This window comes from Epinephelus fuscoguttatus, linkage group LG4 (assembly GCF_011397635.1).
Source record: "Epinephelus fuscoguttatus linkage group LG4, E.fuscoguttatus.final_Chr_v1".
Classification (NCBI taxonomy): domain Eukaryota; kingdom Metazoa; phylum Chordata; class Actinopteri; order Perciformes; family Serranidae; genus Epinephelus; species Epinephelus fuscoguttatus.
The window spans coordinates 3,777,084-3,794,312 of NC_064755.1; the positions used below are offsets into that span (position 1 = coordinate 3,777,084).

The 17,229-nt window shown below is 39.0% G+C and overlaps 1 protein-coding gene across 1 annotated transcript in view; it reads left to right on the forward strand.

The window, feature by feature from the left end:
• The first annotated feature begins 2,096 nt into the window (after positions 1–2,096).
• ripor1 (RHO family interacting cell polarization regulator 1) overlaps positions 2,097–17,229 on the forward strand; it is a 108,090-nt gene continuing 92,957 nt past the window's right edge. The window contains exon 1 of the mRNA XM_049574407.1: positions 2,097–2,293. The gene's annotated coding sequence lies outside the window, so the exon portion shown is untranslated. The remainder of the gene's footprint in view (positions 2,294–17,229) is intronic.

Consider the following 17,229-nt stretch of genomic DNA (forward strand, 5'->3'; position numbering starts at 1 on the left):
TGCCAGCTTATAGAACTTTAATTTAACACTAAGGTAATAATAACTGGCACGGACCATGTAAGCATGATGTAAACTAAGCTTAAAGGTTGAGTCTGCGATTCTGGAGAGATATTATTGATATCAAGCAGCAGCCCCCAGGGCTGAAAAGAGAGGCCAAGCAAAGTGCCTGTAAGAGCTAAAATATATATTTTCCTTATGTTTATTGTTTATTTGTATGTATGCACAGGTATGTCACATCTGGTGGTTGACACATGGGTGTGGTTTAAGTTATTTAACCAGGCATTTAGATGCCTGGTGGGAATGGAGACAATTGGGTTGAGTGAGCTCTGATATTTTCTGTTGACCGTCACGTCACGGATCACTGCATTTTAAATCTTTCTTTCGTTTGCAAAATAAAACTTATAAAACTGTCAAGTGGACTGATTCTGAAATAAACATGTTTACAGCCTGGTACAAAAAAAAAATTCAACATTCATGACAACTGTATAGAGGGTGAAATTTTATATTCTCCCATTTACATATTATAAAGGCTTACAATTCTTGCATAAATAAGGGTGGCCGCTTTCAGTCCAGTGACAGTGACACTCATTTACTTTTTTTTAGTTTCTGATGTGCTCTTTCCTGAAGGCATGAACTGCAATCTCCACCAAGGGTAATTACACTATCTTAACACTTGCTTGCCAGTAGAACAGAATCATGCATGCCTGTTAATAGGCATGCAGGGTATGTAATATTTTATTTCCTTCTGTTAGTGCTGGTGTGACAGGGACAAATCAAAGGCCTGGAAGGAGGTAACAGGTGCTGTTAACTCTGTGTCCTCTGTTGTAACAACCATCCATGAAGTTAAACAAAAATGTTTCGATATGAAATTTGATGCAAAAAATAACCCAACAACAACAAAAAAAAAAACAGCCTAGCTTAGTGTTTGGTCAGTAAGGTCACAGTCTCACCACTCAACCAGAAGATACATTTGTGGAGGTCTCTCTCATGACTGATTAAACCTTTGAACCCTGAGCAACTTGGTAAGAAATGTCCCACAAATTGCAAGAAAATAATAGATTTTTAAAAAGTATTTGAAAAATTAAAAACAGGGAAGAAAGAAAAAAAAGCTAGGGAAAACTATATTCCTAATTATTATTACATATTTAAATTATGGTACAGAATTATTAGAATTTTTAAGCACTTTTCCAGGTCCATTTCCTTGCTTGATTGTTTTTGATTTTTCTTCTCCTAACTAATTTTCTTGTTTTGAATTTTCTTTCTTTACTAATTTCTTGTAGTTATTTGGGGTCATTTATTCTTTCATTGCTCATTGTCTTCTTCCCATGTTTTTGAAAGAAATCAAGGTAATATGCTCAGGTTTCAAAAGGTTAAAGTGGGAACAGGATGCCAGAAATGTAGAAAACACATGTATTAAGTCGATTTAAATAACGTATTCACATTTTTAAGAAACCTAATCTGAAGCCTGAATCTGTTGTCAACTAATTTAACTAACTAAACTGTGTTATATTTCTAATCTTTGACGTGTTTCAAACGCATCTGCAAATTATGAACATAACAGAGCACAATACGAATTAAAACGGTAATTTCTAACAGTGACGACGAGCAATATTCAATAGCCTATATTTATTTCCACAAGCACGACGAGCAGTCAAAGGAAGGTGTAGGTGATTTTTTTATTAGAGCCTACAAAAAGAAAGTTGCTACTAATATATTAATGAATGCCGAATTACACTAAATTTCCTTCTGCCAACTGTTTACACACGAATTCATTATGCTCACAATTCCTGAATGAGACCCATTCTTTTTAGTCTATGGTTGATATTCATTTGATGTTCAGCATGTTCGCAATCAGTCAAATCACTTTAAACTAATTGCCACCCAATAAAATTTCCTGTTTGATATACATGAGCAGCCAGTGTTGGCCGGATGTAAGGTGACTAAGCAGTGTAGTGGTTTAGCATCTTGACCAAGCGATACTTTAATTTGAAAGCGGCGACCGGAAGTTTCGACATTAACTACCGCGCGCTTGACGGTGGTTAAGTGAACGCTGCACTGCTGGCTGCATGCGAGAAAGCTGTGCACTGAACCAGCGTTGTGGATCCTTTTTTTTTTTTTTTTTTACTAGACAGGACTCTGTTAACCACCATACTGATGGAGTGAGAGGAGAGCTTTGCCCGAAACAATACTGACTTGTTTCTTCCACTCAGGAGCCTCTGGTTTTCTGATTCGGATAAAGAAAAAAATTGTGTCAGCTGGGCGAGGAGAGGATCCAGAACACCGCATCAAACATGTACGTTGGTCCAATGTTTTTCATTTAAAAAAGCTGTCCTCATGTCTAACTACGCCACATACTTGTCCTGCTGTGTTTTCAAGGTTAGTCATAGTTAACCTATTTTTGGTTGGGGGCTAAGCTATGACGCTAGCCCAGGACATCTTCTGTGTCTTGTTTGGTGGCTCCTGTGTAACTGCCCCCTGCCTGGCTGCTGCAGTCCTGTCCTGCTCTCTGCTGTGTGGGAAATGCAGCGTGCCAGACCGTGTTTACAAAGCTTTTAATTCGGCACTAACTTACTCGGAGCCTGAGCTGTAGCTGCGGTCTAGCGGTGTCAATGAAATGTCACCTTGTTGGTTTGCTTGTTGCAGAAAGTGTTCTTACAAAACATAAAGTAACAGTGAGTGGTAGCAAGCTTTACGGAACATCAATGACTGCTACAACTCGTAATATGCCAGTAATATAAGTGTGTAGCCGAATGTACAGCCCCCCCCCCCACCCCCCAAAAAACATGTCGTGCCTAAAAGTTTTTAAGGTTTTGATTTAAATTTGTCTCGTCGTGACAGTGTCAGCGTTGTCACACAGTCTGTAATTGTCACTCAGACTGGGGAGAGTATTTGTCACTGGACTGGAAATGAAAAAAGTGAGTGAGGTTTTTTTTGTATATGTGCGCGTGCGTGAGACAGTATCTGCTGTACTGTTTTACTGGCCAAAGCTTTAGGCTACATGGCACACGGTGTGCATGCGTGGGCCTTCAGTGTGTATGTCTAGCTGGAGTATTAATGGATAACACGAGTTGCATCTTTGAATGTTGTGATGAGAGATTAAAACATAAGAATATAAATATTGCTTAGATTTGCGCGCGCGCGCGCGTGTCGAGGTTGCAAAGGTATGAGATTTTCACGGTACAATAACCATCTCAGAAAATTTCACGGTATTACAGTTATTTTTATTATTATCAGCAGAGGTGGAAGAAGTATGCAGATTTTTTTTTACTTAAGTTAAATGTGACAATATAAGTAACGGTCATATGTTCAAAATATTACTGAAGTAAAAGTAGGCTACATGTGTTTACTAGCCGGGATGGCGACACATTTTGACAAATCTGTTTCAATTAAACGCCAGGTCTGGTTGCCAAGCAGTTCATTTTTTTTTATAGAAGTTCTTTGGATGTATGTCCCAAACATAGGCCCATTGATTTTAGTGATTAAGCAAATAATTAAGTTTTATGGTATCTCACTGGATTACAGTAGCTGATGCATTAATGTGAACGGAACTTTGATGAAGCTGTATGTAAGGATAAGGATATACCTGCCAGCAGGTAGTTTAATCCATAATCATACATAATTAGTTGATTTATAGTGTGTTTTAATAATCTAAATCCACAAAAAAAGCAACTGATGTCAAATACATTTAGTGGAGTGAAAAGTACAATATTGACTTATATTGACACAAGATAGTGGAATAGAAGTATTAAGGAGCATGAAATGAAACAACTTGACTGAAGTGCAAATACCTCAGTTTTGTTCTTAAATACAGTACTTGAAACAGAAAATGTACTTAGTTACATTTGACCATTGATTATCAGTTACCGTTAAAGAAATGAAAACAAAATGTTTTCTTTGTTTTTAGTTAAACAAACACTTAATTGAAGCTTGAAACCATTTTTTGATAGAAGTATGTGAGAAAAAAAGCAGTCGAGAGGGAAAGAAGATGCACATGCAGGTGAGATTCTCCGTTTGGTTGCATTTTTCGTCAATACAGTAGATAAGTAAATGTACATAGTATGATAACTGTCAATTTTCATACCACGGGATACCTTTAAACTGGTATAGTTGTAACTATGTTAAGTGTGTTTTTTCAGGCTACACTGAGTCTAAATTTTCAGTTTCATTCAGTTAAAATGTTAGATGGAAGGTGGTCTGTATTTTAAGAACTTCTTAAACTGACTAGAGCAAAGCTTAGAGTCTCTCATTTAGTAAGGTGACCTTGAGTGTTGTGAAAGGCGCCTATAAATAAAATGTATAGGCCTAATCGTTAGTACTATTATTATTATGTTGTGATATGCTTTTATATTTTACCTTTTTTTCAACTGTAAATTATGTCTCCATAGGAAAACTTTGTTAACCTCTGTTTTATCTAATAAGATAAAGTTTTCAGTCTGTTCATCTCACTTTAGCCATTTTTTTGCAGCAGCAAATGTATCTAGTGAACTGAAAAAGCAATTGATTATATTATTCTAGTAGGCAACCTGAAGTTTAATTTGTTTTTTTTTTTTATATTTAAATAAGTTATATAAATAAAAAAGCTATAGGCTACTTGGCACTGTGTGACGATACAGTATTGGCACACAAAAATATCGGGATACTATGTTGTATCGATTTTCCCCCCCACCCCTACTAAATAGATCATTTATTGATTAATTGATAATGAAAATACCTGTCAGTCTCCAGATGGAGTGACAGCATTCTTGGCATAGCTTTGAAATACAGCACATACTGTAGTAGCACTCTGCCTGGAGAAAAAAAACACAGTCCTGTTTGATCGTGTTCCAGCAGTTGCTGTAATAGGTGACAAAAACAAACTCATTCAAGGTGACTGTGGGAATGCTCTTTCGAAACCACGTACATGCTCTCTCTGTGTTGCTCTGTCAGAATGGAGTGAACAGTAAGTTCATTGTGCCGTTGCAGGCCTCTCACTGTTAGAAGACCTAATTCAGCTAATAATCAGGCCTGAGCTAACAAGCTGCATGAAACAGATACAGTGCAGGGGGCAGACACTGTACTCACTCATCTGATTCAAATTTCACTCAGCATTTGTTGTTTTCAGCCATAAAGCACGATGGAACATAAAAAAACGTTTTAACCTTTTTAACTCTTTATGTGTAATTGTAGTTTTTACATGCTTAGTGCACGTTATACATTCAGGTGTTTTGTAGCTGCAAAGCAGTAAGAATGGACAAATCTGGAAACTGCTCAGCAAGATAGACAAGCTGAAATAATCTGCATGCTTGTCATCTTTGTGCTCTGTTTAAAGGCACATTGCTTTCATACTGGCTCAACCCTACAGCTAGTGATGCAGTCATAGGATGAGGGGCAGCTCAGACTGCAGCTTTTCTTTCTTCATGGTCAGACAAATTCACTGTTTAAACTAGGGTTGCAGCAATATATTGTTTACATTATTATCTTACTGTGTACATTCCAGTGTCTATGATATTGGAAAAAAAAATGCAACCGAACATTAAATCTCCTCTTTATTTTAGTTATTTCCTAAAGGATGACTTTTTACACATACTTTCATTCACAAAATGTTCAACCAAAAATAGCCCTTCCATTTTCATACCTTTAAGGGTCATTCTGACTAATAATAATATAAATTCTGTAATACTCTGAAACAGCAATATTTTGTGAGATGGTTATTGTACCGTGAAAATCTCATGCAGTTGCAACCCTAGTTTAAACCTTTACTGTTTCATCAGGTTAAGAGAATGACTGACTGAAACAGGGATTGAATTGAGAGTAAGGATCGCTGTCAGTCTAAGATGACTCATTTACAAGAAATTCTCGTTGTATGCACTAGATTAATCTAATATTAGTTACATACTGTGGAAATACCAATAACTAACCCAGAATGAAGCACACAGTTAGAATGACAAACAAACTGTGTAGACAGCGTAAATGCACAGAGTGTGACACATACTGAATGTAGAGGCTTTCATACAGGTCACAGGGCTCACTGAATGGTTTGATGAAAATGATGTGAATCATGCTACGGCCCTCAGTCACCAGATTTCAACCCAGCTGAAGACCCCTGTTAGATTTTGGAGTGAGATGTTAAACAGTTCTCTCCACCACCATCATCTAAAGAGGGAATATGTTCTGAAGGAATGCTGTTCATCCCTTTGGTAGAGTTCCTCACAGTTGGAGAATGTAGTTTAGCCCCTTTAACACTGCCTCTTCAAGGCGGGAATTTAACGCAGTTGTTTCACCTCGCCATAATGAGTAAGAGGTACATTTGGGAAATGGGGGAACAAAGTGGTCTTGCCCTTAAACCGGCATCGGAGTTAAAACACTGTCTGTATAAATGGGCCTTAAATACAGAAAGAATAAAGAATTAAGAATTAATAAAGAATTAAAGAATTCTCAGTGGGCGCTCCAGCCGGTGCGCTACAGAGACATGTTCATTTACTGGAGGCATTTTATAACTGGCTGATTTTTGGAGACTATGGCGGGCCACCATAGTCTCGTCAATGTATGGGAATCACTGATTGGCATCAAGGGTGTGACATTATGATGACATGTTATGTGTGCAACCAACTGAGGTAGATTGAAAAAGTAGCTGATAGCAGTTTGCAGCTAACTCAAAGAAGAACAGCAGCTGAAAATTTCAACAAATTGAGAAAACAATGAGGTCCAAGCAAAGGACGAGATCAACCACCATAAAGGGATGGTAAATGATTGTTATTTTCACGTTACACCATTGGTATTGCTTGTAAGGGTCTGCTGACACGTATGTTATATACAGATGCACGATATTGGATTTTTTTGCCCATGTCCAATATGCTGTAACAACTCATTTGACCGATAACCAATAACATTATCGACATGTCCACTTTTTTACCTACCTAATTTTAGTGATCATCAAGTCTCTTCTGTAGTGGAATTAACATCATATTATGTATGCATACTCTTATTGTGATGGCCCCAAGCAGATGGAGACATGAAATACAATACTTTTCAATGTATGTAATATTCATTCATTCATTCATTCATTGTGCAAATTACAAAAAGCATGTTGGCCAATTCTGATAATTAATTTTAAAGCTGATATTGGCCAGTACTGATGACATGCCGATATTATCTCGCATCCCTAGTTACATGTCACACAAGTCACATGTCATGTCCATCATGCTTCTTTTGCTTCCATGATGCCGGCATAAAAGTGGAATATTGGTGTGCATGTAAACGTAGTGACTGTCTCACCCTTCGATTAGAGGAAACCTGGCTGCCACCTTACTTTAGAGTGTGGCTTTTCTTTAAAATGCATAATATTCATGTGTCAGCTGATTGTAAAAGAGGAAGAGTAGCAGTGAAAAGTGAAGCACCACAGAGAGTGGCAGTTTGGAGCATGTTGGTACTGGTACATCAGTACTGCAGAAAATGAGTACTGAAGCCTTTTCAAATATTCAGTATTGATATGAATCGATAGGTCAGTATTTTTTGACACTAGTTGTGTGTGATATTTTGGAATAGAATGTCAGCAAGCCCCAGAATCTTATTTTGCTACTTTCTCCTGTGTGTCAGGATACTTCCTGCCAAATTTCATATTTGTATGATGACTATTTATACCGTCATAGTGCCCCAATATTTGCCAGAAACAGGCCTCAAAAAAGGGGTTTTGGGCCCCCTGAGACCAGACAGCCCAAAGTTGGGGGTGCTCGATATCAACTTATGATGGCCCAAGGTATGGGCTAACAGGAAATAATAATGGAAAAAGAGGTAGCAGAAAACATCATGAGGGCTGGACCTGGCTTCCGGCCTGTGAACTTGTGTTTGCAAACAGTAAACTAGCTCTGAGGCCCCAAAAGCAACCTGACATGGTTCACCCAGCATGCAGCCTGTTTGAAAGCCAGCCTTAGACCTCTCTCTCTCTCTCTCTCTCTCTCTCTCTCTCTCTCTCTCTCTCACTCACTCACTCACTCACTCACTCACACACACACACACACACACACACACACACACACACACACTTGTGCATGGCCCTCTGATGTTAATGACTTCCTGTGGTGGAGTAGACTTCCTTGAGGAACTGGACAAACAGCCAATTAAGACACACAAACTCTCAAACATTGAAACACTTCTACCCAGGATGAGTCTGCATTATATAAGTGGAGTAAATGACTCTAACTCTTTAGGTAGATGGTTTGTAAATCCTTGAAACATTTTTACAAGGAGGGGGCGTCTATCATCTGACAAGCAGTTTTAATAGGGCTGGGACGAAATGCTTACCTCCTGATTTGATATTATCATGATACTTGGGTGCTGAGTCAGTATGTGTTGGCATTTTTAAGTATTGCGATTCTCCAAACACTGAGATTTGATATTACTATGTAAAACGATTTTAACACTAAACCATGGGAAAAATTGAATTACACACTTGTAGAGAGTGTATTTCATGAGGCATATTTTCAAAAACAGTCTTATGAACATATTATGTCAGTCATTCTTTCCTTTATTTCAGCAGCGCCGTATACTGTATAGAAAAGGGGTAGATAAACTTATCTTTTTTTTCTTTTTTATCATTCTGTTTTATTCTGTGGGAGTATTCCTTTGCTATATTGTGACATTTCTCTGACTTAAGCACCAGAAAAGAAGATTAACATAGGACAGTTTATTAAGGCACAGCTCATCCCATGCCTACCAAATGCCATAAGAGGCAATAGGAGGTACCCTGGAAATCCAGAGCTTGCGAGAGCACAATTTGAATTTACTCAGCAAGTCACTCTGGCAATCAGTAATGATGCTCATTACCCATGCCCTTGTAGCCGAGCTGCACCAATCACATCGGTGTATCTGATATAGGCGGGCTATAGGGACTTTAGACCAGGTTTTTGTTGGTCACTGGCACATTTGCTTTTTACGTCATCTAACTAGCATTATACCATTCCAGGGGTGGGGTGGGGGGACAGGTATGTTCTATGCCGTTGTGATTTTGCAGTGTGTTTGATTGTTGTTGTTGTTTTTTTTCTTTTTCTTTGTTAATGTACTTTATTCAAAGATTGAAAATGACACATGTACATTGGTGCATCATTAGTAAATAAATCTTTAAAAACAACATTCAGCATAAGGTAATACAATTCAACAGCTTTGCAAACTACAGTCTCCAATATCAGCATCAAACAAGTCTCTCAACATTTTTAACAAATTGAACATTGGCACCTTTATAAGGAAAGATTCATTAAGATTAGACTGTGTAGGCCTATTTGTTTTAGCTGGGTGGACCTACTTAACTGATCACTGAGTATAGACATGAAAAATACAATAGGTTATATGCAAGCATGCAAGCTTTTTGGGAGGTTTGGATTTTGAACTAACCATCTAGGCAGCCAAGTCTGTCTGTCTGTCATAAAGAGAGAATCTGAGATAAAGTTTCAGAAGACTGATCCATAATTATGTTAGAAGTAGTTAGTGTTTAAGACATTTTCTACGGAAAGACCCCAAAGTGAATTGAGTGAGGAAAGTATTTTAATATAATGTTATATATCAGAATGCATGTAACAGCAGTGGTCAACATTGGGATAAAACATTAATTATTGTTGTCTATGGTCAGACACACTGGCATAGCCATCAGCTGAAAGTACACATGGGTGGGACCTTAAGAAAACAGACTGAAGTGGGATCACTGTTATTATCCACCTGACATGACCTCTGACTCAGCCCAGAACACACTTGGTGTGTGTGTGTGTGTATGTGTGTGTGTGTGTGTGTGTGTGTGTGTGTGTCTGTTCAGTGGAGTTCTGTGCAGAGTGACTCATGCTGACTCTTTTACTAATCACAGAGCTGTTGCAGTAATCATATATTGCACTGACTAAAAGAGCTATTTAGACCTTTGCTGACCTCCTATGTTTTTGTTCTTTCAAAAGTAAGTGCACACTGGATTGAGAAAAGTTTGGGTACTGGTGGGTCAGTTGCTGTTATTTTCAGCACTGATCCTAGGCTTCTGCAGACCAGGAAAAACCCTGCTCATCTTGTCGGAGCATTTCTTCCTATTCATCTCATCTGCTCTGCCTGCTGTCTTCTTCTTCTTGTAACCCCACAGTTTTCTCATTCCTATTGACAAGTACTGATTGAGGAACTTTTTTTGACTGTTAAGTTTGTCACAGTGATTGTGTGTCTCTCTCTGACTGTCCTCTTCACCACCTCTGGTTGTGTCTGCACATACAGATGGTTCAGGTGAAAGAGAATATAAGAGGATTACTAGGCCTTTTGCCTATTGGGCCAAAGCCATGGCAACAGATAGGGAAAGAAAGGCATTCAGTATTTATATTAATTCTTATGCAACAAAAACATAAGTGGATAAACCTCGTCCATCAATGTTGGATAAGGTTATCAGCATATCAATAGATTGATTTTTACTCTTTGAGGGTGGACTAACTATGGAAATGTGTTACATCTTTTCTCCTTGTGTCATTGCTTGTGAGTTGAACGGTAAACTACCCAGTATACACACTACAAAAGTATTCTACCTGCTGTGTGAGTTTGGTCAGTGCAGTTAGATGATGAAATGCTGAAGCAGAGCTGTGACCATCTTTTGTGCTGGGATGCCCCATTATTTTTCAAAGATTCCCTCTACTCAAACAGGTGTTTTTCTTGTGTTTATGTCCCCTAAAATGTCTGAAAAAATGTTTGACTATACTGACTGTGTAAAGTTTGTCACCAGGTATTTTTACATTCCTCTTCTGAAGGGGGCGATGCACTTTCCTAAAATCTGGGTTTCAAATGCACAATCAACACACTAGATTAGGTACATCACTAACTCGAAAGCTAATTGATAACTAATACATGAAACACAACACTTGGCACAACACTGGCGAACATACCTGAAAAGTCCAGACGGAATATATCTTTCTGCAGTCTGTCTGTTACAAGCTAACAAGGTAACAAACAACATAAATAAAAAATGCTAACTTGCCATTCTGATATGTCTGCTAGTTGCTGATTTTGGAGTCCTCATCTGAGACTGACTGACTGAGGCTCAAACATGTACGGCTAAATTGCTCCGATGTTTCCTCTACTGCTAATGCTAGCCCAAATGAAGTCAATATGTTACTAGGGGTGGGAATCGCCAAAGGATCCTCGATACAATATTGTCACAATACCCAGGTCACAATACAATATTATTGTGATATTAAATGTATTGCAATATGCTGAGTATTGCCATAGAATATACTGCAATTTATACCTTTTTTCTAACTGCAAATTATTTTCCCAAAGGGAAACTTTGTTTTACCTCATAAGATAAAGTTTTTAGTTTGTTCATCTGACTTGAATCATTTTTGCTGCATACACCTGACAAACTGAACTGTTGGCAGGTTTAACACCCTCTGTGAGGCCAGATAAAGCATGTGAGCGAAACACTTGCACATGCAGGTATCCCGCTAACTGAATGGCAACACCTAAAAAAAGTTGATATCAGATCAAGTTTATGCTATATTGAGAATATTTTCACTGCTTTACATTTCCATCAGTGAGTCATTAATGGCTTTAGTTACCCATCTATGCTCTTGTGAAAGACACCAGAATCTGTTGGTTAAAAACAGTAATTCTAGCTCGCTAAACACAGGAGCTGCTGGTCTACTGCTGCTGCTTCGATCAGTTAGTCTCTCTCTCTCTTTCTCTGTCTCATTGTGTCATACGGATTCCTGTTAATTTATCATGTTGATCTGTTCTGTACGACATCTATTGCACGTCTGTCCGTCCTGGAAGAGGGATCCCTCCTCAGTTGCTCTTCCTGAGGTTTCTACCATATTATATTCCCTCTTAAAGGGTTTTTTGGGGAGTTTTTCCTTATCCGCTGTGAGGGTCATAAGGACAGAGGGATGTTGTTTGCTGTAAAGCCCTGTGAGGCAAATTGTGATTTGTGATATTGGGCTTTATAAATAAGATTGCTTGATTGCTTGCTTGATTGATTGATTAAAGTGTTGTGTGACTCTGGTGAATCTGAACTAACCCTTTTAAATGCAGAAGTCACACAATAACACAAACAAAATAACTTGTCTAGGCAGCAGTAAATAAGCAGCTTCTGCGTTCAGGCTCTGATGAGAAAGATAAAGCAGCCTTATTTTTCTGTAGGAAGTCACTGTCTGACATTAAGGTCAAGCACTGAAAATATATTCTCAGTATAGTGCACATTTAAACTAATATTGATTTATTTATTTATTTATTTTTTTAGGTGGAACTTTTTTTGCCCCCACAGCAGTAGATTGCTTTGCTTCCATGTCAGATTGTAGTCTGCTTCTCCACACTGAGGTTGAATGAATGACATCTACTGTTTGAAATCTTCTATTCTATTACCCCATACAGCTCTACCTCAGAAGATCTGAACTGTGCCTTTAAAGACTCTGTAGCTTGTGTAACATTAACAACAGGTTGTGGCCACAGATTAAACCACCAATGCAGCACCTGCTCTGTGTGTCTCTACCTGCCCATGCAGCAGCTTAACCCTCCATAAAGGGTTAACCTAATGACACAGTTTCCCTTAGTGCACGTCCTGCTCACTGTATAACAGCGTAGAGTCACAGACCCGGGTAAACTAGCAAGGATTCTTTTTAAATGCCATTCAGTAACCTCCTGTCATTTGAGAAATTGGTGTTGAAATTCTGATTAGGTGATAACACGACTAATGTCAATTGCACAAACATGTTTTCACTTATGCAGTTAAATTTAGGCACGTAAATTAACTATGAATACAATCTAGAAACTTTTTAGACTTTCTGAAACATTTAGGTTAAATACATTTTTAATATCCAATTGGAAGTACAACTGTCACATTTGGTACATTGCCAACCTAATTGGAAGACATAATTGGAATCCTCCAATCTGTTTTAACACGAGTATTAATGTAGAGGTTATTTTCAATGTATGTGTGACTCTGAACCATATTAGACTGGCGACAAACTAGTAATTAGCTTGCTGCACTCCAGTGACAGCTAAGCTGCTTATTGGCCAGCTGGAGATTAACCAGAAAGTCCCCACTTAACAGGGGTCCACACACACACGCACACACGCACACACACACACACACACACACACACACACACACACACACTGAGCCAGTCATGTGATGCTTAGTGAAGTAGGAACAGTCTGTCAGGTCATTACCATGGTCATTCTACCTTAGCAGAATGAAACATGATTAAAATGATTTGTTTTATCAACAAGCACAGAACAGTGCAATACAGGGTTTGTCCCTGCTTGCCTAATTCTAAGGAGGGCCAATCTGCACACCTAAAAGTCAGACTGTACAAGATGAGGACAAAGTGTTACTGGAGTACACGAGCAAACAGGGCTGACCTTCCCCACTTTTAATATTATTAGTGTTATTTTGCATTTATAAAAACCTTCACGAGGACTGCTGCAAAGAAAATAGTGATACAGTTACTTGGAGTAGCATGTCTAAGTGGTCAGTATGCAGAGGCCAGGTGACTTTCTAAAATGTTTGAACAATATGGCAGATTAACCAGCAGAAATGCTGCATACACCTGACAAATTTAACTGTTGGTAGATTTAACGCCCTCTATAAGGCCAGATTAAGCACGTGAGCGAAACACTTCACATGCAGATATCCCGCTAACTGAATGGCAACACCCATGTTAGAAGTGTTGTCTGTTACAATCACAGCCCCCCATTTGTGTGCTGTATTTTGCAGGAGGTCTGCAGTGTTTGCTTTGCTGTGACTTTTGTGTACTGCTCTAGTTTGGAGAATGTACGACAGCAGTCGCCAGTACTCAGTGAGATAATGTGACGTTGTAGTCACATATGAATCCACTGACCTTGATGTCCAGGCGTCACAAGTTAATGTCACCCTCCCTGTTGTACTCAAAGATTCTTCAGCTTTATGCTTCACTTCTCTGTAGAGCTTGGGTATGGCTCTGTTGTTGAAAAAACGTTGAGACAGAGTCACATACCTGGGTTCCAGTGTTTGTTATAACAAAAGCTTTTGTTTTCAACATCGCTGAATAGACACAGATCTTTGCACATGAAGTTGGTGATGGACTGTGTTATTGTCTTAGCTCTCTCAGTCAGATGGCAGTTTTTGTCAAGCTAAGTGTGTCCAGTGTTGGTTGATTTTTTGGCAGAGCAGGTTCAGCATTAGCACGGCTGTATGTCCCTTTCAGCATTCATGGTGCCATCACAGATGCAAAGTTACCCATGAACTTTGCACTGGTAACAATCTGGATGGTCCTTTTCCTCTTTGGCGGACAGGAATACGTATTCCTGTCAAATACGGCGGCGCATGATAACGACTTACCAGCGACGGAGAAGTCAGGCTCCAGGTGAATAACTTGTTGTCATGACATGTCTTCGTGGCAGGTAACGGCCCACAAACCTCACTGCACTTTAGGGACTGTTCTTTACTTATGAAGGGACTTGTCAGGGGAGGAGGGTGGCTGGTTGATTTTTATTTTATTTATTTTATTTTGATCCCCCCTATGTTAATCACTCATTGATGCTGTTTTTGAAGTATGAATAAGTCAATAAGTGATTTATTCCATTGAAATATCATTGATGTATTATAGAACAGTGATTTATCTTTTTATAAATGACAAAAGGCACATCTGCCTCATTTTTGCTGTGGTATCGTGATACTACTCAGAACCATGATACTTTCACTGGTATCATACGGTGGGTCCCAATTTTGGCACCGTGACAACACTAATCTGGAGGGGGTTCATCTGCAAAAACTAATGAAAAACTAAAAAACGGTATTCAGTACTAGGTATTCGGCCAAGCGTTTAATATTATTCAGCTTCGGCTTCGGCCACAAATTTTCATTTCGGTGCATCCCTAGCTTTAACTTTGCATGGTAGAGTCTTAACTTGCATTTGTAGATGCAGCAATCAGGGCTTTTTGTCAGAGAGACCTTTCTGGAAGAAATGTTTTCATTTTAACCCAAACCATTATCTTTGTCATAAAACTTCAGGGTTATCAGGCTTAAAGCCCTGAAGACAAATCCCAACAGCCATAAAACATGGACTATCAACAAAATCATTTAACAGAAATATCTGTGTTCAGCAGCAGTGTTCTGCTTGCCCCACATTATTAGCTTAAGCATGTTTACACTGCATAAATTAGCCTAGCGGCTTGCAGACTTTTTCACTCTACACATAGCTTAACAAATTACAAGTAACATTATGTAAAGTCACTGTATCTTCTGACAGAACAGCTGGGTTGAATTTCAGCCTGCATGCATGTTTTTTCAGCCAAACATTAGCCCCTTTTACACTGCCAGATTTTCCGTGAATGTTGGGCCGTTTTGCCGGCAAGCTGGGAGCGTTAGACACACAGAGCTAGATTGGCTAATTGATCCAAGGTGCCCAATTTTCCGCTTCGTAGGGTAGTCATATTGGCGGAGCCCTTTTAGTTTAAAAAGACCGAGGCGGCCTTCCGCAATGGGAGGGGCTGTTGAAGACTTGTGGGAGGAGCTGTTGATGATGCCACACGTGCGACCCACTGGCGATGGATAAACAGGAAACAGCTGATAGCAGGAATTAGCGAGCGGCTAGTAGCAAGAGGGAAACACAAACCTGACAGACACTGTAATGATGAGCAACTGAGGAGACAAAGAATTGCGCACCCTCCTTGCCCTCCCAGACGAAGATGCCATTAACCATCAGATGACAGGGACGGTGAAGGACGGGCCAACTTATGAGAGAATCGCTGAAAGACTGACCAGCCGCGGCTTCCCTCCATGTCACTGTTTACGTCACACGCTGAGCTACACGTTTTGTTACTTGCTCACGCCCCCCATTGCCCCAAAAAAGGCGCATTCTGTATAAACAAAATTAGGTAGGCAGCATTTTGCCGCACTCCCCAATTTTGTTTTTATACTGCCAATGCTGAAAAAAGACTGATTGGGCTTTCCTGCAAATTTGCACAATTCCCATCTAAAAAAAGGCTATTATTGAAACAGAGCAGCTAATGTTACTGTAATGAGTTAGCAGAATGAGATACCCCTCCAGGCAGGTACGTCTGTTTTATCTCAAAACATCTCATGCACTGACCTAGGGTGTGTGCTTTGTCTGTTGACACGTATTTTCTTCATGATTGAAAATATTAGCTGCTGATTTATTCCCGATCAAATAAAACTATCCTCATTGTCTTTCTCTCAGCTGCTCGCTGCTGTTTGATGGTGACGCATAATTTAAAAGTATAGGCGTAACCTAAAGATGATGAGATCATCAGTGATACTGGATTGTTGATTTTCAAATTGATTTATTGATCCAGATCGATTAATTGTAACCCCCCTAGTAGATGGTGAAATCCCGAAATTCTTTGCAGTTGTGCATTGAGAAACATCGTTCTTAAGCTGCTGGAATGTTGGCCCACACTGGTTTTCACAAGGTGACAATTCTTGCTAGTGAACATCTGAGTCTTTCTCGGATGCCCCTTTCATACCCATTAAAGATAATATCCTTTGTTACCAATTAACCTGTTTAACTGCGGAATGTTCCAAACGGATGCTTTTTGAGCATTCAGCATCTTTCTCAGTCTTTTGTTGCCTCTGTCCTCTGTCCCAACTATTTTAACATGTTGCAGACATCAAATTCAGAATAAGTGTTTTTTTTGTTTTAAGTTTTCAGTTTAAACATTGTCTTTGTACTGTATTCAACTGAATATAGGTCAAAATAAGGATTTGCAAATCATTACATTCTGTTTTTATTTGTGTTTTACACAGCATCCCAACCTTTTGGAATTTTGGTTGTATTATGTACAGGTTTAATTTAATTCCTTTCAAAGGGCTTTTCTGACATAGGAAAAATATGTGTACACTGCCAAAGCATGTGTGAAATAAAAACAAACACACATTTACAATAAGAAAAGATCCACTAGATGTTAATTTATATACAGTACACAGTGCTACTGATTGGGTAACACCTGATTGTGTTTGGTAGTGCCAGATGTGTAGACTTTAGCAGCAGGCAATCAGCTACATAGATTATACCAGAGGTTTTCAGACTGTGAGACACACACCTGGGCATCAGTGTGTAAGTGTGAAATCTAAAAGCATAAAGCAGGACATTGTACAGCTCTGTCAACATTCCCTGGATAAGGTTAGAAATAACCCTACCCAGGGAATAGGAAATAGGTCAGACAGACAACCAGGATAGAGCAGCTTTAGTACTGCTACGAATTCTCTGCTAGCCAATAAATAGTTTGGCACATAACGGCCTGCAA